The sequence below is a fragment of the Furipterus horrens genome, unplaced genomic scaffold (assembly GCF_987537825.1).
Source record: "Furipterus horrens unplaced genomic scaffold, mFurHor1.1.pri manual_scaffold_3, whole genome shotgun sequence".
Lineage (NCBI taxonomy): Eukaryota > Metazoa > Chordata > Mammalia > Chiroptera > Furipteridae > Furipterus > Furipterus horrens.
In genome coordinates, this window is record NW_028327173.1 from 135,511,208 (window position 1) to 135,533,471 (window position 22,264).

The following is a 22,264-nucleotide window of genomic DNA, read 5'->3' on the forward strand; positions in this document are numbered from 1 at the left end:
GCGGCTACCCCTCCAGGAGCAGCTACAGCAGCCCCTCAGCCTGGGCAGAACTCCCCACCTCCACGCTCTGGCAGCCTCCAGTCGGAGGGAGCCAGCTCACTGCTCAGACCTGTCTGGAGCCTCAGTTCAAAGCCACCCAAACACCCCACGTTCTAACCAGCTGCGTCTCTGAAGCCCCATGGTCGGGAGGTTTATTTAAACCACAGACTAGCCCAAAGCAAAAACACCACAAAGGGCCCTCGAGAGAAATCCAGTTGAATTCCTTTTAAAATGTCCTTCTAATTACTTCTCACTTTTGATTTACTACCTACAGACAATAGGTGCTCAATTAATATTAGTTAAATGAAGGTATCAAGGGCAAGGATATTTTCCCTCTCTAAGGGACTCAAAGCTAAGTATGATTTTGGAAACTTCTCTGCTTATCCCCACCCAGCACATGCTGGTGGATAACTGAGAAATGACTGTATTTAGCAAAATGATAAGAAAATTCCCCACCAGAACTAACTTTTGGTATTAAGTAATAAAACTGCTCCCAGGTACACAATGCTCTACACAAAACCATTGGATTGTGTTCTCCCCCGCCAAGCAGTGACACAGGCATTGTCACAGATGAGCAGAGTGAGGCTCAGAGAAGGGACATGACTTGCCTGGGCTCCCTCTAGACAGGCAGAGAGCAGCTAGAGGTGGAGCTGAGACTCAAGGCCAAGTGCCCTGCCTCCTCGTCTCTCCTCTCCCCGCCTAGCCCCCTGGCTCATCAGTGGGTAGACTCAGGACTTCCGCTCCTCCCACCCCAATGCCACAGACCAGACGTGGCTCTCGCACCATCATCTTCTTCACCATAGTCTTCTTCTCTCCTTCACCTTCCAGCACATCCTGGCTCTTCTGGAGGGTGATGACATTCTCAGCCTCGGGGGCAGCAGAGGGCAAAGCCACAGGGTGAGAGCCGCACTGAACCCAGCTTTCAGGGGCTGTCCCTACCCCTGCATCAGCCACCCGCCGCCTGCAGGCATGTCAGCTTGCTCCTCCCCAGCTGCCAGCCCCAGTGTTGCTCAAGAGAAATGAGAAACCACAAAGGGAACATCTGGGGAGTGGGTGAGCCTTGAGAAGGTGACCGCAGGGGTGTGTGGATAATCCTTGAAGTCCAGCGTTTGGAAGAGGACAGATATCAGGGGCTGCAGAATTCTCCCCCTTTGCCAGTCAACTAAGGGAGAAGCAGCGGCTGCGGGGACAGAAAGGGTCCCCCACACCTCAAGCTGAAATCTCACCATATGTAATACCTCCTATGGGCCTTCTGCTATCTATCCTTCTTAAGGACATGTCCTAATCAGATTAAGGCACTCTGCTACCTGAGAGAGGCAACACATTTACTAAGGTCCAATTCATCTATTCATTCTCCTTATCTTAGGGCAGAAGAAGGAGAAAAAAACATGAAATAAATAAAATAATGAATAAAATGACTTCATATAGTAAAGAAAGCAAAACAAGGTAATCAGATGAACAGTGTGGTGGGTACAAGATCCCACAAGTTCTTTCTTACTCTGCCTATCAAGATGGCTCTGGGCTCATCCCACCACTCGTTTGGACCAACAGAAGGCCATGCAAGTGCTGCTGTGCAGTTTCCGGCCTAACCCTTAAAGGAACTGGCAGCCCTTCCCCTCTGGAACCCAGCTGCCATGGAATGGCAACGTCAGGTACACAGAGACTTGGGAAGATGGGGTCATCTTGGATGTTCCAGGCCCCCTCCCCCAGTGATCTCTGTCCACACCACACAGAGCAGAAGAACCACCCGCTGAGCCCAGTCACACTTTAGAATCATGAGAAATTGGGCCCTTTCCATCCTTACTTCCCTGGCTGTCAGAGTGAACTTTTAAACCTCTAAGTGTTGAGGCAGTTTGTTAAACAGCGATTAATGACTTTGGCTACTAAAGTGATGGGAGGGGGATGGCTCACTTAGAACAAACTGTGCAGGAAGGCCTCTCAGGGGAGATAATATTTAGACTGAGTCCTGAATGACAAGAAAGAGGTAGCCATGTGAAAAACAAGAAGGAGGGTCTATCTGTCTCTCCAAAGTAGAATGTCATTTCACTAGTGTATCTCTAGTGCCTGAAACAGTGCCTGGCACATAGCAAGGGCTCACCTAAATTTGCCGAGTGATTGCAGTAACGAACTCTTTCTGTGCAGGGACCGTGCTCAGTGCTGTGCATACATTATGTAACACAGACCTCACTTCAGTTTTATTTAGGCCTATCTTATAGGAAGAACCTTCCTGACAGAATAACAAGTGCAAAGGCCCTGAGGTAAGAATGAGTTTGGTATGGAACAGAAGAAGGCTAGTGTGGCAAGAGCAAGGTGGACAACTGGAACAATGCCGTGGGGTAAAGACAGATGCTTCCCAAATGCAACACCTCTTCATAGTTCTGTCACCTTCTCCCCACCCCCACCCACATGCTGCATTGAGCTGGCCTCTGAATCAGCCTGAGGGCAGGGCAGGGCCTCCCCCCTATAAGTCCTTATCCCCTACCTCCAGACTCTGTCCATCAGCCAGCCTTGCCCACATTCTGTGTGTCATATTCGTGTCCACCAGCCTGTCCCGTCTGCCCCAACTGGCCCTCAACAAGTCCTGCAGACACTGGCTTTCTCTGGCCTCCCGAGGCCTGGTGCGTGGCCAAGACCTGCGTCAGGCCTATGTCCTGAAACAGGCCATTTCCAGCCTTTCTGTCTCCAGTACAGACCCTCTCACAATTCATTTCGTTGTTTAGAAAACTTACTGAGCACCTCTGATATGCCAGGCACCACAGTAGATGCTGGGAATACAGCTGGGAATAAGACAGATCAAAATGCCCAGTGCATAGGAGATACATATAGCGAGAGAGACCGATAAAAATAGGAAAGCAGTGCATTGGATGGTGATGAACACCATGGAGAAAAGAGGAGCTGGGCAGAGAAACAGGGATGGCTGGGGCTGGGGAGTGGGGGCTGGGGGCATCCCAGGAAGTCAGCTGTTTGTTGGGCAGGATGCATACCAGAGTCATTTTGTAGCCATCCTCTCCCTTCCCTGGCACGTTCACCAGGCATGAGGCCACGTCATCAAAGGCTTCTGCATGTCGTTGTTTCGATGAGGGAAGAAAGGAGTAGAAAGATATAATATACCTAGGGACCCACAGTCCCTTCTCTCCTCCCCAACTGGGCTTCTCTAATCCTTACTCTCCCGGCAGCCAGACTGGGCTCCCCCTACCCTGACCCTTCAATGGCACCCCAGTTCACTGAGCTTAAAGTCAGCATCCTTGTCAGCGCCTTCAAGGCCCTGCCAGGTCAGCCTCCCTGACCCCAACCCCAGCCTTACTGTCGCTGCTCTCCCTCACTCACCATGCTCTGGCCACACTGGCCAGACAAGCTTCCAGGCTCAGGGCCTTTGCACAAGGCAGTTTCCTCTACCTGGACCAATTCACTGCCACGTCCCCTTGCCCAGGTCCCACACCTGTCCTTCAGGTCTAAGCTTGCCTGCCTCTCCTCAAAGAGGCCTCCCCTGACCTTTGGGTTAATGGGGGTCCCACTGTGATCCTCTTGTGCATCAGCTTACTCTCTTTTTTCAACCATTATCACAATTTATAATGAAACTCTCATTTGTTATAGTAGTAGATACTTGCTATTTTGTCAGCCCCAGGTTTGCTCATCTTTCCTTTGGTAAAAGAATTCCTGCCTTCCCTGTGGGTTACCCATTCCATATAGTTAGATGAAGCTGAACCCTTGAAGCCCCACCTATCCCCCTCTTCAAATAGGCGTGGGCCTGCAACCCAAGCTTGGCCAATAAAAAGAGTCCTGTGCCCATCGCCACAGTGACTGGTCCAGGGATGGGCTCTTGGGTGAGCAGGGCAATAGAGCTCTTTATTTAAGAAAGTGTGTCTTCTCCTTCTGAGGACCTATGAGAGCCTAGAACTTCAGGGCCCTCTTGGCCACCAGAGGCTGCTGGAGCATTAAGCCAAGAGAAAGAAGCAGAGACATCCCAATAGTAGTAAATACAGCCAGCACCAAGACCTTGGCTTCTAAGTACCATTCTCCACTAAAAGGAACAAGGCTCCTTGGGCTGATTCTAGGACTTGGGCAGGAAAAATAGAAGATGAGCTAGAAGACAAGGAAGAGACATCTTGAAACGGACAACAAGAGAACTCAAGCAACAATGAGGCTATGTCAAAGGGCACAAAAGCTTGCTTGAAGAGGAGTCCACTGGTCAAACTGGGGAAAGTTTCGGTATCACAATAAATAATGGCAGCAACACATGATACAGTCCATTGAATAAACTAGGAAGCCACAACTCCATACTAATATAAACAAGTAAATGAATAAGTAGAAAGTTTGATGAGGAATGGGGTATTTACAGTTTCAGATAACCTCCTCACACAATATTTATTACAAAGGGGTAAATAGTGACTTCACAGTGGTGAACTTGGCAGCAACCATCTCACTCATGTGACCGAAGTGAGCATCATCAGTGACGGAACAAGCCAAAATCACACACCACCAGGTGGGACGCCATGAGAAAAGGCTAGCTCCCCTTCCATGCTCTTCCTGCCAAAGGCGCATGACACGGAGGTGATCATGGGGAAGCATCAGACAAACCCAAACCTGGGTGCAACTTACAAAACAGCTGGCCTGTAATCTTCAAATGTATCAAGAACATGAAAGTCCGGAGATCCAATGTGGCTTCAGTACCCTTGACTCCTCAGAGGCCCCCTGCAGCCATAGTCAGCAAGGGCTTGCAGGACCTGAAGCACAAGTGGAAGGGGTAGCCCAGGCTGCAGCCATGGGCGGGGTGGCCAAGTACACCCAGAAAACCATCCACAAGACTGCTAGCCAAGCCTCTGACACTTTCTCAGGGTTGAAAGGAAAAAAATAGGCTTCCTGAGGTGACAAAAGGGAGCCGTGCGTGACTCCCCTCTAGGCCCTGAGCTCTGCTCAGCTGCTGCCCCCTTGGCCTGACAGCTCATTGAAGCACATGTTCAGAAAGAAAAAAAGAACATGAAAGTCAAGGAAAGGCTGAGGTGAGGACTGAGGAAACAAAACAAACTAGACAAAAAAGTGCAGTGAGTTATTCTGCACTGGATCTTTTTCTTCCAGAAAAAATTACCGGGACAATCAGTGACATTTGAATGGGGTCTGCGAATTAGATGGTAACAGTGTATTGACATTGATTTCATGATTTTGATGGTTAACCTTTGTTCTTTTTTGTAAGAAATAAAAAACAAAATTCAGGGATGTGGGACATCACTTGGCCATTTAATCAAATTATTCACAGACAAAAAATTTTATACTGTGCTTTCAATTTTTCTTCAAGTTTTCATTGTTTTAACATGTTTTAAAGGAATGAAAGAGAACTAGAGGCAATCTTTTTCAGACAAAAAATGATAAAAGTTTACCATCAGCAGAATTCACTAAAGGAAATTCTAAAGTATGCTCTTCAAGCCATAGGAAATCAATGTCAGATGGAAGGTCTGAGATGCAATAAGCAATGAAATAAAAGAAAGATTAATATTTGGGTAACTATAAGAACATTAACTACATAAAATAATAATGATGTTATAGGATTAAGAAAATAATGAATATGCATTACCAGGACAGCATATAAATTAGGGGGAAGGAATTAAGTGGGGTTACTGTGTTTCGATCACAAAGGACCACATATTTATATGAAAAGTCCAAAACAGGTAAATTTATACAGAGAGTAGATTAGTGGTTGCCTAGAACTGGGGGACAATGGGTTTGGGATGATATCTAAGAGGTTTGGGGGTTTCTTGGGGGGTGGGGGGTGTTGATGAAAACGTTCTACAGTTGATTGTGGTGATAGTTGCACAATTCTGTGTGTATTTTAGTACCATTAAATTATACACTTAAAGTGGGGAAATTTTATGATATCTAAATTATAACTCAATAAAGTTGTATTTTAAAAAGTTCAACATACAGAAACAAAATTTCTCTATACCATCAAGCATCATCAGTACAAAAGAGGAATTGTATTAAAAAATAAGATATGATTCATGCAAGCAATAAAAACTATAAAGTACATAGGAATTAACCTATCGAAAAATACAATAGATCTTGAGGGAGAATTTTTCAGTTCTAGTAAAAGCTATATCCTATATAAAGGAAAACTTCAATAGATGGATAAATTAATAGCATTCCAATACAAATGCCAGCAAGATTTTTCTGAAGACCTAGACAAACATATTCTAAAATATATATGGACCCTGCCCGGTGTGGCTCAGTGGATAGAGCGTCGGCCTGCAAACCAAAAGGTCGCCAGTTTGATTCCAGTCAGAGTATATGCCTGGGTTGCACACCAGGTTCCCGTTTGGGGGCATGAGAGAGGTAACCACACATTGATGTTTCTCTCCCTCTCTTTCTCCCTCCCTTCCTTTCTCTCTCAAAATAAATAAATAAAATCTTTTTTAAAAGAAAAATACTTTTAAGAAGAGAAATATCTACAGAATAGAGAAAATATTTGTAAATCATATATCTCACAAGAGTTTAGAATCCACAATATATAAAGAACTCACCACTTGGCGTGGTGAATACACAATACAATATACAGCTGATGCATATAGAATTATACACCTGAAACGTATATGATTTTATTGACCAATGTCACCCCAATCAATTCAATAAATAAAAATATAGAGAAAACTAAAAATTAAAAAAACTCTAACAACTTAACAACAAAAAGATAACCCAATTTTTAAATCAGCAAATGACTTAAACAGGACACTTCTCCAAAGGAAGTGGGGGGGGTACACACACACACACACATATATACTTGAAAAATAGTCCGTCTGGAAAAAGTCCAGCCATGGTTAAAGAACAAGAAAGGTTTGTGCAACACCAATGTAAGCTGGTAGCCAAGGCGAGTGGACTGGAATACACATGTGTAAATGATGATGACTGCACTGTACTAGTCAGTGAAGGTGGTAGCCACCGCTGAGTGAGCATGTGTGCTGCGTGGCTGTCACATCCAAAGTGACTGAGCGAGTAGAGCATGAATCTGCATCGGTTCTGCATTCAGCTTGAACACGCCTCCGAAGAAACTGTTCGCATGACTCAGAAGGCTGCGGCTAGGAGCGACAGGTGATTGCAGCTTCATGAGGACGATGTGCTTGCTCATTCATCACATCTTGTGCAGAGTTCTTGGTGAAACATCAAATCACCCAGGTGACTCGGCCCCCCTTACAGCCCAGGTTTGGTACTTCTGGCTTTCCCCAAAACTAAAACCAATGAGTTTCAGGAAATACCACAGGGCAGCTGATGGTGACTGGGAGAACTGTGTGAGGTCCCAAGGTGCCTACTTTGAAGGGAACTGGGGCATCATTGTCCTATGTACAATGTCTCTTGTAACCTGTAGCTTCTTCAATAAATGTCTCTATTTTTCATATTACATGGCTGGATACCTTCTGGACAGACCATATATATAAAATATTTTTAAGAAATGTGTATATATATATATATATATATATACGTATATATATATATATATATATACGTATATATATATAACCAACAAGCACATGAAAAGATGCTCAACATCATTCGTCATTAAGGAAATGCAAATCAAAACCAAAAAGAGATACTACTTCACACCATTAGGATGGTTATAATTTTTTAATGGAAAATTACAAGTGTTGGCAAGGATGTATAGTAATTGGAGCCCTCAAATTGGATGTGGGAAGTTGGAATCCCACTGCTTGTGGGAATGTAAAATGATGTAACCTCTGTAAAAACCAACTGGGTAATTCTTCAAGAAGTTAAGCATAGAATTATCATACAATCCAGCAATTCTACTCTTATGTATATACTCAAAAGAATTGAAAATTGGTGTTCCAACAAAAACTTGTACACACATGTTCGTAGCAGCACTATTAACAACAGCCAAAGGTAGAAATACCCCTAATGTTTGTCAGCTGGTGAATGGATAAACAAAAATGGTATATCCATACAACGGAATTTTATTCAGCCATAGAAAAGAATTAAATACATGCTAAACATAAACTTTGAAAATGTGCTAAGTGAAAGAAGCCAGACACAAAAGGTCACATATTGGATGCTTCCATTTATATAAAATAACTAGAATAATCAAATCTAGAGATGCTGAAAGCACATTAAAGCAGACAAAAAAGTTGCCAGGGCAGAGAAAGGAGGGACTGGGAAGTGATGCTTAATGGGTACACAGTTTCCTTTTGGACTGACAAAAAATATCCTGGAACTAGGTAGTGGTGTTACCCAACATTGTGAAGGTACTAAATGTTACTAACAATACATTTTATGCTAAGTGTATTGTATCACAATTTTTAAATGCTTGTTACAGACAACAGGGGATAGACCCACTTTTCCCTACTCCTGCCTCCTAAATACAACTAAATACCCTGAAAAAAGCTCAACAGACAAGTCAGTGAACTAGCTAGAGACCTCAGGACTTAAGGGATGACATGATAGTGAGTGCTCCCCGGTTTTCTTTTTATCTCCCATAAAACCCCGACTGAGCACCAGAGAGGCCTGCAACACAGTTCTGCCAAGAATGCTTACAAACGCACACACACATGCGCACAGAGAGAGAAAAAGGAGAAGAAAAGCTTGCTTTCTGACCAAAAGATCAGGAAAGGAGAAGTCCAATAGAGGGGAAGTCCCAGTGAGGTGCCCAAATCCCCACTCTTCATCTACATCTAGGCAGTGACAGGCCAATCCAACTTCAGTGTCAGTGTTAGCAGAGCCCTGCATCTCTGGGCCCTCCACCCAGTGGCAGAGAACTTGCCAGGTCCCACAGTTCCTGGATCTCCAAGGACAACACATGTCCCAGGGAAGCACCGTCTGCCCCTACAGGCAGCCCCAGCAGTGCCAGAGGAACAAAGCAGACCAAGGTTGACTCCCTGCTGAAACAGAAGATTAAAGTAGGGTCAAGAGACTTTTGATGTCCAGAGCACCAAAGATACAATCAAAAATCACTCATCATACCAAAAAATAGGAAAATCTTATCTTAAGAAAAGATAATCAACTAATGCCAACACTGAGATGAATCAGAAGTACAGAATTTCTGAGCATTCTTGAAACATATAAAAATACAAAATCTCAATCAATACATAAAGTTATTAAAAATACAATAACTGGAATTAAAGTAGAAGTTATTGTAAAGGCACAATAACTAAAAAAGAATTTTTAACTCGCTAGATGAGCTCAATAGCAGAGTAGAGATGACAGACGATAAATCAATGAACTTGATGAACAGATCAATAAATTTACTTAATTTCACTGACAAAGAGAAAACAGGCTGAAAAAATACAGACTCAGAGATATGTAGGAGGAAATTATATATATAGATATAATCATTTTTATCATGAGAATTCCAGATGGAGAAGAGAAAGAATGCTGAAAAAAAAATTTCTAAGAAATAGTAGCTGAAAATAAACCAAATTTAGTGAAAGATATAAACATACAGATTCAGGAAGCTGAGAAAATCCAAAATGGGATAAACCCAAAGAAATCCATTTCAAAACATCATGATTAAACTTCTGAAAACTAAAAGAAAAAGAAGAGAAATAAAAAAAATCTTCGGAGAAGCCAGAGAACATTACCTCTAAGAGAACATCCCTTTGAATGGCAGTGGATTTCTTATGTGAAACCACGAGGCCAAAGAGAAGTGCTATACATTTTTCAGCTGCTGAAAGAAAAGAACCGCCAACTACAGATTTTCTGTCAAGACTCTTTCAGGAATTAAGTGGAAATATTGATATTCTCAAATAAAGGAAAAATGCTTGTAAATCCAACTACACCATTTCCCTCTCGGACCTCCTCTGTGACTTCTCATAGGCTTTCAGACTCTGGGGTGGGGGTATAGTTTACATATTTTTTTAAAAGACAGATTGCTGGACCTTGCTCTCAGAAACTCTACTTTGTAGCTCTGAAGGGGCCCAGGAATCAGCCTTTTGGTCAAGCTCTTCCCTACCTCCTCTCCCCAAAGTAATGATCACATAGCTGGTGGATGGACACCCTGATCTGCTGTCTGATATGTGTATTTCCTTTACCAGTAAGCTCTGCCCACATGCCTCACCCCTCCATCTCTTCAGCGACATCCATCCCCTTCCCTGGTGCAATCCTTGAGTCACTCTCAATTAAGTTGCATCCCGTGCTCAAGCCATTCACAACTTCTCCCAGTGCCTCAAGTGCATTGACCAACCTTTTGACTTGGGGACTTTGCAAATACTCTTCTTTCTTCCTATAAACTTACCCAAGGCTACCCAACTAAACTTCCATCACCTCCCCTGGCTAACATATAGTCACGTATTAGATGCCAGCTTAAGAATCTCTTTCTTCAAGGAGTCTTCCTGAGACCCTCAAATGTGGGTGAGGAACCTTCCTCACATGAGCAACTCTTTTATCAGAGGATTGCTCTGTTTATTTACTTGTACATATACGTCTCCATCTAGAAAATGAGCTTAGTGAGTGTCTAGCTGTCTAGTTACCCTTGTTTTCCCAGCACATGACATAGTGCCTAGCACGCAGGGAAAGTTCAGAAAATATTCATAAAATAAAAAATTGAATGAATGAATGAATGACAACTCTTCAACGTAAGTGTCATTAACCTTATTTACTGGCATATTAATTCAGACTGTTCACAGATATAAAGTGATTTTTGCAAAGTCCCCAGCAAGTGGCAGAGGCAGGATTCAAGCCCAGGTCCTCTACACTCAGGTTTCCCTACAATATTTCAGAGATTCTCCAAGCATGAATCACTGAGTGAATCTACGTCTTCCCATTTCTCATTCTCTAAACCCTCTGCCACTATTAAGCCTCTATCCTAAAAGGAAAAGATCAATGAAAGCAACAAAAGTCTCCCAATGCTTATAATACACAAACCCCGGGCTTTGGAATTAGATAGACCTGAATTCAAAACCTGCTCTGTCTCCCACCAGCTGTGTTAGCCTGGGCACGTAGCCTTACCACAATGAGCATCAATCTTAATATGCAATCCACAAGATTACTGTAGGGAACAAAGTGAATAATGCAGAGAGTGATGATCACAGGGCCTGGCCCCCAGTAGGCCCTCAATAAATATTCATCCTCACCATCTCTTCCTCCCCCTGGGTAAGGGTACAGTGGGGGCAGGGGGACTTGAGAAAAAGACCAAGTCTTGCTTCCGGGTTGTCTGCCTTCTCTGTCCCCCAACCTATGGGACTGCCTCCTTGAGTCTTCTTCTCACTCTCTTCCTCCTCACCTGCCCCCAACTCTCACCCACCGCACTCACAAAATTTTCTCCGTGAGCTTGAAGTTGCTGGTGTAAAGTTCAATGCCTTACCTCCTTCTGGAGTATCCATGTGGTAACAGAAAATTCAGCTTTAAGACAAAGGTATGAAGTTCCAACTGTGGAATTAAAACCCTAGGAGAGAGACTTTTACCCAGGAAGGGTGGGTGGGGTCAAGACCGTAACTGCCTTGTGAAGGCTGTGAAGGCTGCCCCCACTCCTGGAATGTTTCCAGAGCCACCTCTCAGGTTACCTAGGCTCCCCCAAGCCCAGGCCAGTGCTACAGTCTTTGTGAGGTCGACATGATGACACAGGAGTTCCCAGCCAATGGGGCCCTTGCTCATGCCAACGCACCAGTGAAAAGCAGTTAAGTGTTCTTCTGACACAGGCTTGTAGACCAGGACAAGTGGAACAGGCAAACTGAGATAGTTAAATGACCAAGCAGTTTACAACCATCTGGTAAATCGTGAAATCCTTTGTTTCCTAACCAGAGGATAAATAACTTAAATCACCCTACTCACTGACATAGATAACAGAAATCCAATTAGTGCCAACCACACCCAAGGACAGATGAAGTCAGGGAAATAAATCTCATTTTGGCTCCTCAGCAGAAAGCTAATGAACATGCTATTGAGATCTCCCCTAGAGCTCCCCCAAATCTCCCAGCCTTTGAAACCCTCAAGAGGGGGCGCGCCGCGCGCAGGGCCGCCGTTGCCACCGCGGTTTGTCGCCGAAGGGAAATGGCGGACCTGGAGGAGCAGTTGTCTGATGAGGAGAAGGTACGTATCGCAGCAAAATTCATCATTCATGCCCCTCCTGGAGAATTTAATGAGGTGTTTAACGATGTTCAGTTACTGCTTAATAATGATAATCTTCTCAGAGAAGGAGCAGCCCATGCATTTGCACAATATAACTTGGACCAGTTTACTCCAGTAAAAATTGAAGGTTCTGAAGATCAGGTATTGATAACAGAACATGGTGATGTGGGAAATGGAAAGTTTTTGGATCCAAAAAATAGAATCTGTTTCAAATTTGATCACTTAAGAAAGGAAGCAACTGACCCAAGACCATATGAAGCAGAAAATGCAGTTGAATCATGGAGAACTTCAGTAGAAACTGCTCTACAAACTTACTAGCCCAAAGCAAAAACACCACAAAGGGCCCTTGAGAGAAATCCAGTTGAATTCCTTTTAAAATGTCCTTCTAATTACTTCTCACTTTTGATTTACTACCTACAGACAATAGGTGCTCAATTAATATTAGTTAAATGAAGGTATCAAGGGCAGGGATATTTTCCCTCTCTAAGGGACTCAAAGCTAAGTATGATTTTGGAAACTTCTCTGCTTATCCCCACCCAGCACATGCTGGTGGATAACTGAGAAATGACTGTATTTAGCAAAATGATAAGAAAATTCCCCACCAGAACTAACTTTTGGTATTAAGTAATAAAACTGCTCCCAGGTACACAATGCTCTACAGTAAACCATTGGATTGTGTTCTCCCCCGCCAAGCAGTGACACAGGCATTGTCACAGGTGAGCAGAGTGAGGCTCAGAGAAGGGACATGACTTGCCTGGGCTCCCTCTAGACAGGCAGAGAACAGCTAGAGGTGGAGCTGAGACTCAAGGCCAAGTGCCCTGCCTCCTCGTCTCTCCTCTCCCCGCCTAGCTCCCTGTCTCATCAGTGGGTAGACTCAGGACTTCCGCTCCTCCCACCCCAATGCCACAGACCAGACGTGGCTCTCGCACCATCATCTTCTTCACCATAGTCTTCTTCTCTCCTTCACCTTCCAGCACATGCTGGCTATTCTGGAGGGTGATGACATTCTCAGCCTCGGGGGCAGCAGAGGGCAAAGCCACAGGGTGAGAGCCGCACTGAACCCAGCTTTCAGGGGCTGTCCCTACCCCTGCATCAGCCACCCGCCGCCTGCAGGCATGTCAGCTTGCTCCTCCCCAGCTGCCAGCCCCAGCGTTGCTCAAGAGAAATGAGAAACCACAAAAGGAACATCTGGGGAGTGGGTGAGCCTTGAGAAGGTGACCGCAGGGGTGTGTGGATAATCCTTGAAGTCCAGCGTTTGGAAGAGGACAGATATCAGGGGCTGCAGAATTCTCCCCCTTTGCCAGTCAACTAAGGGAGAAGCAGCGGCTGCGGGGACAGAAAGGGTCCCCCACACCTCAAGCTGAAATCTCACCATATGTAATACCTCCTATGGGCCTTCTGCTATCTACCCTTCTTGAGGACACGTCCTAATCAGATTAAGGCATTCTGCTACCTGAGAGAGGCAACACATTTACTAAGGTCCAATTCATCTATTCATTCTCCTTATCTTAGGGCAGAAGGAGGAGAAAAAAACATGAAATAAATAAAATAATGAATAAAATGACTTCATATAGTAAAGAAAGCAAAACAAGGTAATCAGATGAACAGTGTGGTGGGTTCAAGATCCCACAAGTTCTTTCTTACTCTGCCTATCAAGACGGCTCTGGGCTCATCCCACCACTCGTTTGGACCAACAGAAGGCCATGCAAGTGCTGCTGTGCAGTTGCTGGCCTAACCCTTAAAGGAACTGGCAGCCCTTCCCCTCTGGAACCCAGCTGCCATGGAATGGCAACGTCAGGTACACAGAGACTTGGGAAGATGGGGTCATCTTGGATGTTCCAGGCCCCCTCCCCCAGTGATCTCTGTCTACACCACACAGAGCAGAAGAACCACCCGCTGAGCCCAGTCACACTTTAGAATCATGAGAAATTGGGCCCTTTCCATCCTTACTTCCCTGGCTGTCAGAGTGAACTTTTAAACCACTAAGTGTTGAGGCAGTTTGTTAAACAGCGATTAATGACTTTGGCTACTAAAGTGATGGGAGGGGGATGGCTCACTTAGAACACTGTCCAGGAAGGCCTCTCAGGGGAGATAATATTTAGACTGAGTCCTGAATGACAAGAAAGAGGTAGCCATGTGAAAAACAAGAAGGAGGGTCTGTCTGTCTCTCCAAAGTAGAATGTCATTTCACTAGTGTATCTCTAGTGCCTGAAACAGTGCCTGGCACATAGCAAGGGCTCACCTAAATTTGCCGAGTGATTGCAGTAACAAAGTCTTTCTGTGCAGGGACCGTGCTCAGTGCTGTGCATACATTATGTAACACAGACCTCACTTCAGTTTTATTTAGGCCTATCTTATAGGAAGAACCTTCCTGACAGAATAACAAATGCAAAGGCCCTGAGGTAAGAATGAGTTTGGTATGGAACAGAAGAAGGCTAGTGTGGCAAGAGCAAGGTGGACAACTGGAACAATGCCGTGGGGTAAAGACAGATGCTTCCCAAATGCAACACCTCTTCATAGTTCTGTCACCTTCTCCCCACCCCCACCCACATGCTGCATTGAGCTGGCCTCTGAATCAGCCTGAGGGCAGGGCAGGGCCTCCCCCCTATAAGTCCTTATCCCCTACCTCCAGACTCTGTCCATCAGCCAGCCTTGCCCACATTCTGTGTGTCATATTCGTGTCCACCAGCCTGTCCCGTCTGCCCCAACTGGCCCTCAACAAGTCCTGCAGACACTGGCTTTCTCTGGCCTCCCGAGGCCTGGTGCGTGGCCAAGACCTGCGTCAGGCCTATGTCCTGAAACAGGCCATTTCCAGCCTTTCTGTCTCCAGTACAGACCCTCTCACAATTCATTTCGTTGTTTAGAAAACTTACTGAGCACCTCTGATATGCCAGGCACCACAGTAGATGCTGGGAATACAGCTGGGAATAAGACAGATGAAAATGCCCAGTGCATAGGAGATACATATAGCGAGAGAGACCGATAAAAGATGGAAAGCTTCTTGTGCATCGGATGGTGATGAACACCATGGAGAAAAGAGGAGCTGGGCAGAGAAACAGGGATGGCTGGGGCTGGGGAGTGGGGGCTGGGGGGCATCCCAGGAAGTCAGCTGTTTGTTGGGCAGGATGCATACCAGAGTCATTTTGTTGCCATCCTCTTTCTTCCCCGGCACGTTCACCAGGCATGAGTCCACGTCATCAAAGGCTTCTGCATGTCGTTGTTTCGATGAGGGAAGAAAGGAGTAGAAAGATATAATATACCTAGGGACCCACAGTCCCTTCTCTCCTCCCCAACTGGGCTTCTCTAATCCTTACTCTCCCGGCAGCCAGACTGGGCTCCCCCTACCCTGATCCTTCAATGGCACCCCAGTTCACTGAGCATAAAGTCAGCATCCTTGTCAGCGCCTTCAAGGCCCTGCCAGGTCAGCCTCCCTGACCCCACCCCCAGCCTTACTGTCGCTGCTCTCCCTCACTCACCATGCTCTGGCCACACTGGCCAGACAAGCTTCCAGGCTCAGGGCCTTTGCACAAGGCAGTTTCCTCTACCTGGACCAATTCACTGCCACGTCCCCTTGCCCAGGTCCCACACCTGTCCTTCAGGTCTAAGCTTGCCTGCCTCTCCTCAAAGAGGCCTCCCCTGACCTTTGGGTTAATGGGGGTCCCACTGTGATCCTCTTGTGCATCAGCTTACTCTCTTTTTTCAACCATTATCACAATTTATAATGAAACTCTCATTTGTTATAGTAGTAGATACTTGCTATTTTGTCAGCCCCAGGTTTGCTCATCTTTCCTTTGGTAAAAGAATTCCTGCCTTCCCTGTGGGTTACCCATTCCATATAGTTAGATGAAGCTGAACCCTTGAAGCCCCACCTATCCCCCTCTTCAAATAGGCGCGGGTCTGCAACCCAAGCTTGGCCAATAAAAAGAGCCCTGTGCCCACCGCCACAGTGACTGGTCCAGGGATGGGCTCTTGGGTGAGCAGGGCAATAGAGCTCTTTATTTAAGAAAGTGTGTCTTCTCCTTCTGAGGACCTATGAGAGCCTAGAACTTCAGGGCCCTCTTGGCCACCAGAGGCTGCTGGAGCATTAAGCCAAGAGAAAGAAGCAGAGACATCCCAATAGTAGTAAATACAGCCAGCACCAAGACCTTGGCTTCTAAGTACCATTCTCCACTAAAAGGAACAAGGCTCCTTGGGCTGATTCTAGGACTTGGGCAAAAAATAGAAGATGAGCTAGAAGACAAGAGACATCTTGAAACGGAGAACAAGAGAACTCAAGCAACAATGAGGCTATGTCAAAGGGCACAAAAGCTTGCTTGAAGAGGAGTCCACTGGTCAAACTGGGGAAAGTTTCGGTATCACAATAAATAATGGCAGCAACACATGATACAGTCCATTGAATAAACTAGGAAGCCACAACTCCATACTAATATAAACAAGTAAATGAATAAGTAGAAAGTTTGATGAGGAATGGGGTATTTACACAGTTTCAGATAACCTCCTCACACAATATTTATTACGAAGGGGTAAATAGTGACTTCACAGTGGTGAACTTGGCAGCAACCATCTCACTCATGTGACCAAAGTGAGCATCATCAGTGACGGAACAAGCCAAAATCACACACCACCAGGTGGGACGCCATGAGAAAAGGCTAGCTCCCCTTCCATGCTCTTCCTGCCAAAGGCGCATGACACGGAGGTGATCATGGGGAAGCATCAGACAAACCCAAACCTGGGTACAACTTACAAAACAGCTGGCCTGTAATCTTCAAATGTATCAAGAACATGAAAGTCCGGAGATCCAATGTGGCTTCAGCTACCCTTGACTCCTCAGAGGCCCCCTGCAGCCATAGCCAGCAAGGGCTTGCAGGACCTGAAGCACAAGTGGAAGGGGTAGCCCAGGCTGCAGCCATGGGCGGGGTGGCCAAGTACACCCAGAAAACCATCCACAAGACTGCTAGCCAAGCCTCTGACACTTTCTCAGGGTTGAAAGGAAAAAAATAGGCTTCCTGAGGTGACAAAAGGGAGCCGTGCGTGACTCCCCTCTAGGCCCTGAGCTCTGCTCAGCTGCTGCCCCCTTGGCCTGACAGCTCATTGAAGCACATGTTCAGAAAGAAAAAAAGAACATGAAAGTCAAGGAAAGGCTGAGGTGAGGACTGAGGAAACAAAACAAACTAGACAAAAAAGTGCAGTGAGTTATTCTGCACTGGATCTTTTTCTTCCAGAAAAAATTACCGGGACAATCAGTGACATTTGAATGGGGTCTGCGAATTAGATGGTAACAGTGTATTGACATTGATTTCATGATTTTGATGGTTAACCTTTGTTCTTTTTTGTAAGAAATAAAAAACAAAATTCAGGGATGTGGGACATCACTTGGCCATTTAATCAAATTATTCACAGACAAAAAATTTTATACTGTGCTTTCAATTTTTCTTCAAGTTTTCATTGTTTTAACATGTTTTAAAGGAATGAAAGAGAACTAGAGGCAATCTTTTTCAGACAAAAAATGATAAAAGTTTACCATCAGCAGAATTCACTAAAGGAAATTCTAAAGTATGCTCTTCAAGCCATAGGAAATCAATGTCAGATGGAAGGTCTGAGATGCAATAAGCAATGAAATAAAAGAAAGATTAATATTTGGGTAACTATAAGAACATTAACTACATAAAATAATAATGATGTTATAGGATTAAGAAAATAATGAATATGCATTACCAGGACAGCATATAAATTAGGGGGAAGGAATTAAGTGGGGTTACTGTGTTTCGATCACAAAGGACCACATATTTATATGAAAAGTCCAAAACAGGTAAATTTATACAGAGAGTAGATTAGTGGTTGCCTAGAACTGGGGGACAATGGGTTTGGGATGATATCTAAGAGGTTTGGGGGTTTCTTGGGGGGTGGGGGGTGTTGATGAAAACGTTCTACAGTTGATTGTGGTGATAGTTGCACAATTCTGTGTGTATTTTAGTACCATTAAATTATACACTTAAAGTGGGGAAATTTTATGATATCTAAATTATAACTCAATAAAGTTGTATTTTAAAAAGTTCAACATACAGAAACAAAATTTCTCTATACCATCAAGCATCATCAGTACAAAAGAGGAATTGTATTAAAAAATAAGATATGATTCATGCAAGCAATAAAAACTATAAAGTACATAGGAATTAACCTATCGAAAAATACAATAGATCTTGAGGGAGAATTTTTCAGTTCTAGTAAAAGCTATATCCTATATAAAGGAAAACTTCAATAGATGGATAAATTAATAGCATTCCAATACAAATGCCAGCAAGATTTTTCTGAAGACCTAGACAAACATATTCTAAAATATATATGGACCCTGCCCGGTGTGGCTCAGTGGATAGAGCGTCGGCCTGCAAACCAAAAGGTCGCCAGTTTGATTCCAGTCAGAGTACATGCCTGGGTTGCACACCAGGTTCCCGTTTGGGGGCATGAGAGAGGTAACCACACATTGATGTTTCTCTCCCTCTCTTTCTCCCTCCCTTCCTTTCTCTCTCAAAATAAATAAATAAAATCTTTTAAAAAGTATAATAAAATGTATATGGAAGAATGAGGGCTTGCTAATAGACATCAGAGCATGGTTTGGATGCTGTTACCCTCAGAATAATTTTGAGACATTTTAAAGAGATTCTTACCCTACCAGATACGAATACATATTTGCAAAGCCATGGTAATTTTTTAATTGCAATATAGTATTGGTCCACGAACAAACATAAATATTTAGAGATCTAAATAATTGAGAGATCCTTACAACATCAAAAACAGGAGATTCATTTCCAAAACACCTGTATATCAGAAGTGAGTGAAGGTTCCAGATAGGACCCCAAGGCCTTGCTCAGGTGGGGAACCTCAAACGCTCTATAATAGAGGTGAGCTGAGCCTAGAGCCTGCCTCCTCCATTGATCTGGAGAGCCAGGTCTGAAATTTATCAAAAAAGAAAGAGGCATACATTTTGAAAGGAAGGTATAGTTAGTTGACTTGTAATCTGGACATAATAAAGGTATTATCATATGGATGATGTTAGAGTTAAGGAGACTGAAGTTCAGAGAGATTAAGTAGCTTGTCCCAAATCCCTCAACAAGCAGAGGCTGAGCACTGAATCTCTTGTGCATAATTAATATATTGCATGTTATCCACTGATTGATGTTCCCTTTCTTCCCCTCTCCTCTCCCCTCCCTGCCCCACAAGTCTAAATACAAGTTTCTTCCAGGACAGTGCCCTCTCTAGGGCTGTCACCCCTGCCACACTCACGTTCAGGGACACTTTGGAAGGCTCTGGTGTCCTTGTCTGTGGTGTTGTGGGTGGGGAACAACAGTGGGAACTGGCCCACCTCAGCACCAGCCATCTTGCTCAAGCTCTGCTGATCTTCCTCCAGGGGCACAGTGTGGATGGTGTTGTCCTCAGAATAATCGTGCTGGCTGCTCAGTGTCAGCGTGGACATGTCCCTGAAGATGAGGCTGGAGCCCAGATTCAGAGTCTCGCTGGAGCCCAGACTCAGAGTCTCCTTGGAGCCTAGTATCAAGGTCATGTATGAGGGTGGAGAAAAGGCGGAATTGGGTCCATAGGTGCTGGAGTGCAGGCTAATATCATCATTGGAGCCAGGACTCAGGGCCAAGCATGAGGCCTGAGTGACGGTCATGTTCAAATCAGACTTCACATTGCTATTTGAAGCCACATTGATGGTTCCCTTGGAACTCGCGTTCCAGGCTGTACCAAAGGCTCCTTTCAAAACAGACCCTGAGGTGTTATGTGAAACCAAAGTGATGGTCTCGTTGGTGTTTGGGATTGGGGTCCCACAGGAACCTGGAGCCACATTCAGGTCCAGCTTGGAGGTAGCTCTTGAGCCCACACTGAGCAGGTCATTGGAGCTGGTATCCAGAGAACAGTTTGAGGCTTGAGTAAGGAGGCCTTTTGAGCTTGGCCTGGAGATACATGAGCCCAGAGCTAGGGCTTCTCTTGAATAGGACCTTATAAGTGGATCTGATTCAGGCCTGGGAAGATTGGAGTTACTCTGACCCAAATCAAAAATTGTGCTTGAGTGGCAGTTGAAGGCCTCCTCAGAATTCAGCCCCGAGGAGTTGTTCCAGCTCAGACACTGGGCCTCAGTAGAGCCAGGGCTCAGAACAAGGTTTGAGGCTGAACACGGGGGCCCCTGTGAGCTGGGCCTTGAGATGTGATTCCTATCCAGGCCCAGAGCTTCACCAGAGTGGGAAGTGGTGATCTGGAGGGAGGCTGGAGCCATGGCCTCACTGTCAACAGGCCTGGGGCTGTTATCAGACACCAGGCCAGGGGCTGGCTCAGAGACAGGACTCGGAATTAGATTAAGGTCTGGAAGAAGAGCCAAGCCAGGATTCACGGGTGGATTCAAGATAGGAACAAGGTCTGTATCTGGGTTTGGCCCAGAGATGGTGCCAGAGCCTAAACTAGGGCCCCGGTGGAGTTGAGACTCGGTGTCATCTTTGGTTCTTCATCGAGGGCCACACTGGCCCTTGGACTCAGAGCCATGTCTGGTCTAGACGTTCCTCAATGCCACTGCCCCTTTCTCTCAAAGAGCTGACCGTTACACTCTCTGCAGTGTTCCTAAGAGAGAGAAAAGGCAATGCCTCACTTGTTAAAATTTCTCCATGGATCCCCACTATCTTTCAAATGAGGCCCTGTGTGACTTACAGGGACCTCCATGACCACGCCCAGCCCACTTTTCCAGCCCCACCCTACACAACAAAATATTCATCACCCTTTATTCCAATGACTCCATTAGTAGGCCAGCCCCTGCTGGGCAGAGCTCCACCCTGGCAAGAGCTGCATATCTTAGTCCTTGGGGCATCCACAGCACCTAGCACTGTGCCAAGTGCATGGTAGGAAGTCCATAAATGAGGAACCTCTCCCACCTTAAGTAGAAAAAGGGAAGGAGGAGCTTCCTTATGAGTCACCCCACTTCCAACCAACCCCTAACTTGCTAGAACTGTGGCCTAGACTCCCAAAGCAGACTTAGCAGAGCTGCCCACCGTCCCTAACGGTTTGCCTATTCTGGGTGGGGCTGGCTACGTAGAGGACAAGCTGGGGCAATCATCAAAAACACAGCCCGCCTCAACCCAGCAATCTGACTGCTGGCTGACCTCCCTAATCCCCCCACCCTATCCCGCCCCACACCTAGACCACAGCTCGCCTGCATGCATGGTACTCCCTTCCCGACTCCATTCCACCATCCCTCAGTTCCTTTGAGCTTTTTCAAAGAGCCAGGCTCCTAGGTTAGGTCTGGGCCTTCTACATTTGGGCACCCCTTTCTCCAGCCTTCTGCCCTGGCTAACACCTACAGCTCCACCACTTCAGATTTCAGCTCAAATATTAAAAGCCTTCAGGTCTCCCACATAAGTGAGGTCCACTTGTAAGTTCCCAAGGCATCTGGTCCACTTCCCTTTTCTTGGCACATAATATCTGGTTTCTCCACTAGACAATAAGATCCACGAGAGTCTAGCACAGCACCTGGCACACGTCAAATGTTCCATAAGTAAGCTTGTTGTTTCATCTTTTTATCTCGTCTCCATTTCCTCACCCATTCTTTCACTAGCTGATTTCATCACTTACTCATTTACTATTCGCTCATGCACTCATTTACTAAATCACTTACTCCACAAACTTTGCTGTGCATCTTTACAGCTTGGCTTTGGAAAGGCCGTAGATTTGGAGTCACGTTATCCCAGGTTCAAGTCCCAGCTCATCCTCTCACTAGTGTTAGTGAATTTGGGTAAGAGACTTTCCCCCTCTGACCCTCATCCTCCTCATTGCTAATACGGAAGACAAAGCCTGCTCCCCAGGGTTGTTGCACACAAATAGCCCTCCTACTGCTTTCTATAAATCATTGCCATTTGCTCTATTTCTCTCTGCCAGGCACTGTGGGCAGAGGGGAGTAAGGCCCATTGTGCATTGGGAAAAGTAAGGCAGAGCACAATGGGAGCTGCTTTCATTCCAAGCAAGCAGCTTCACGTCCTGCCTCAGAAGTAGGAAAGGTTCACTCACCATTGGCACCAGAAGCAATTTTACCCTGAAGCTAATGAAATCGAAAATTCCAGGGCTCCTTGCTTGATAAGTCCCTTTACAAAAGAACTATACTTAATGTTGCATCCACAAGGTTTTGCTC

General features: G+C 45.3%; 1 pseudogene; it reads right to left on the reverse strand.

Annotated features, from left to right (window-relative positions):
• LOC150015987 (maestro heat-like repeat-containing protein family member 7) overlaps positions 1 to 20,631 on the reverse strand; it is a 53,764-nt pseudogene extending 33,133 nt beyond the window's left edge.
• Positions 20,632 to 22,264: the final 1,633 nt, after the last annotated feature.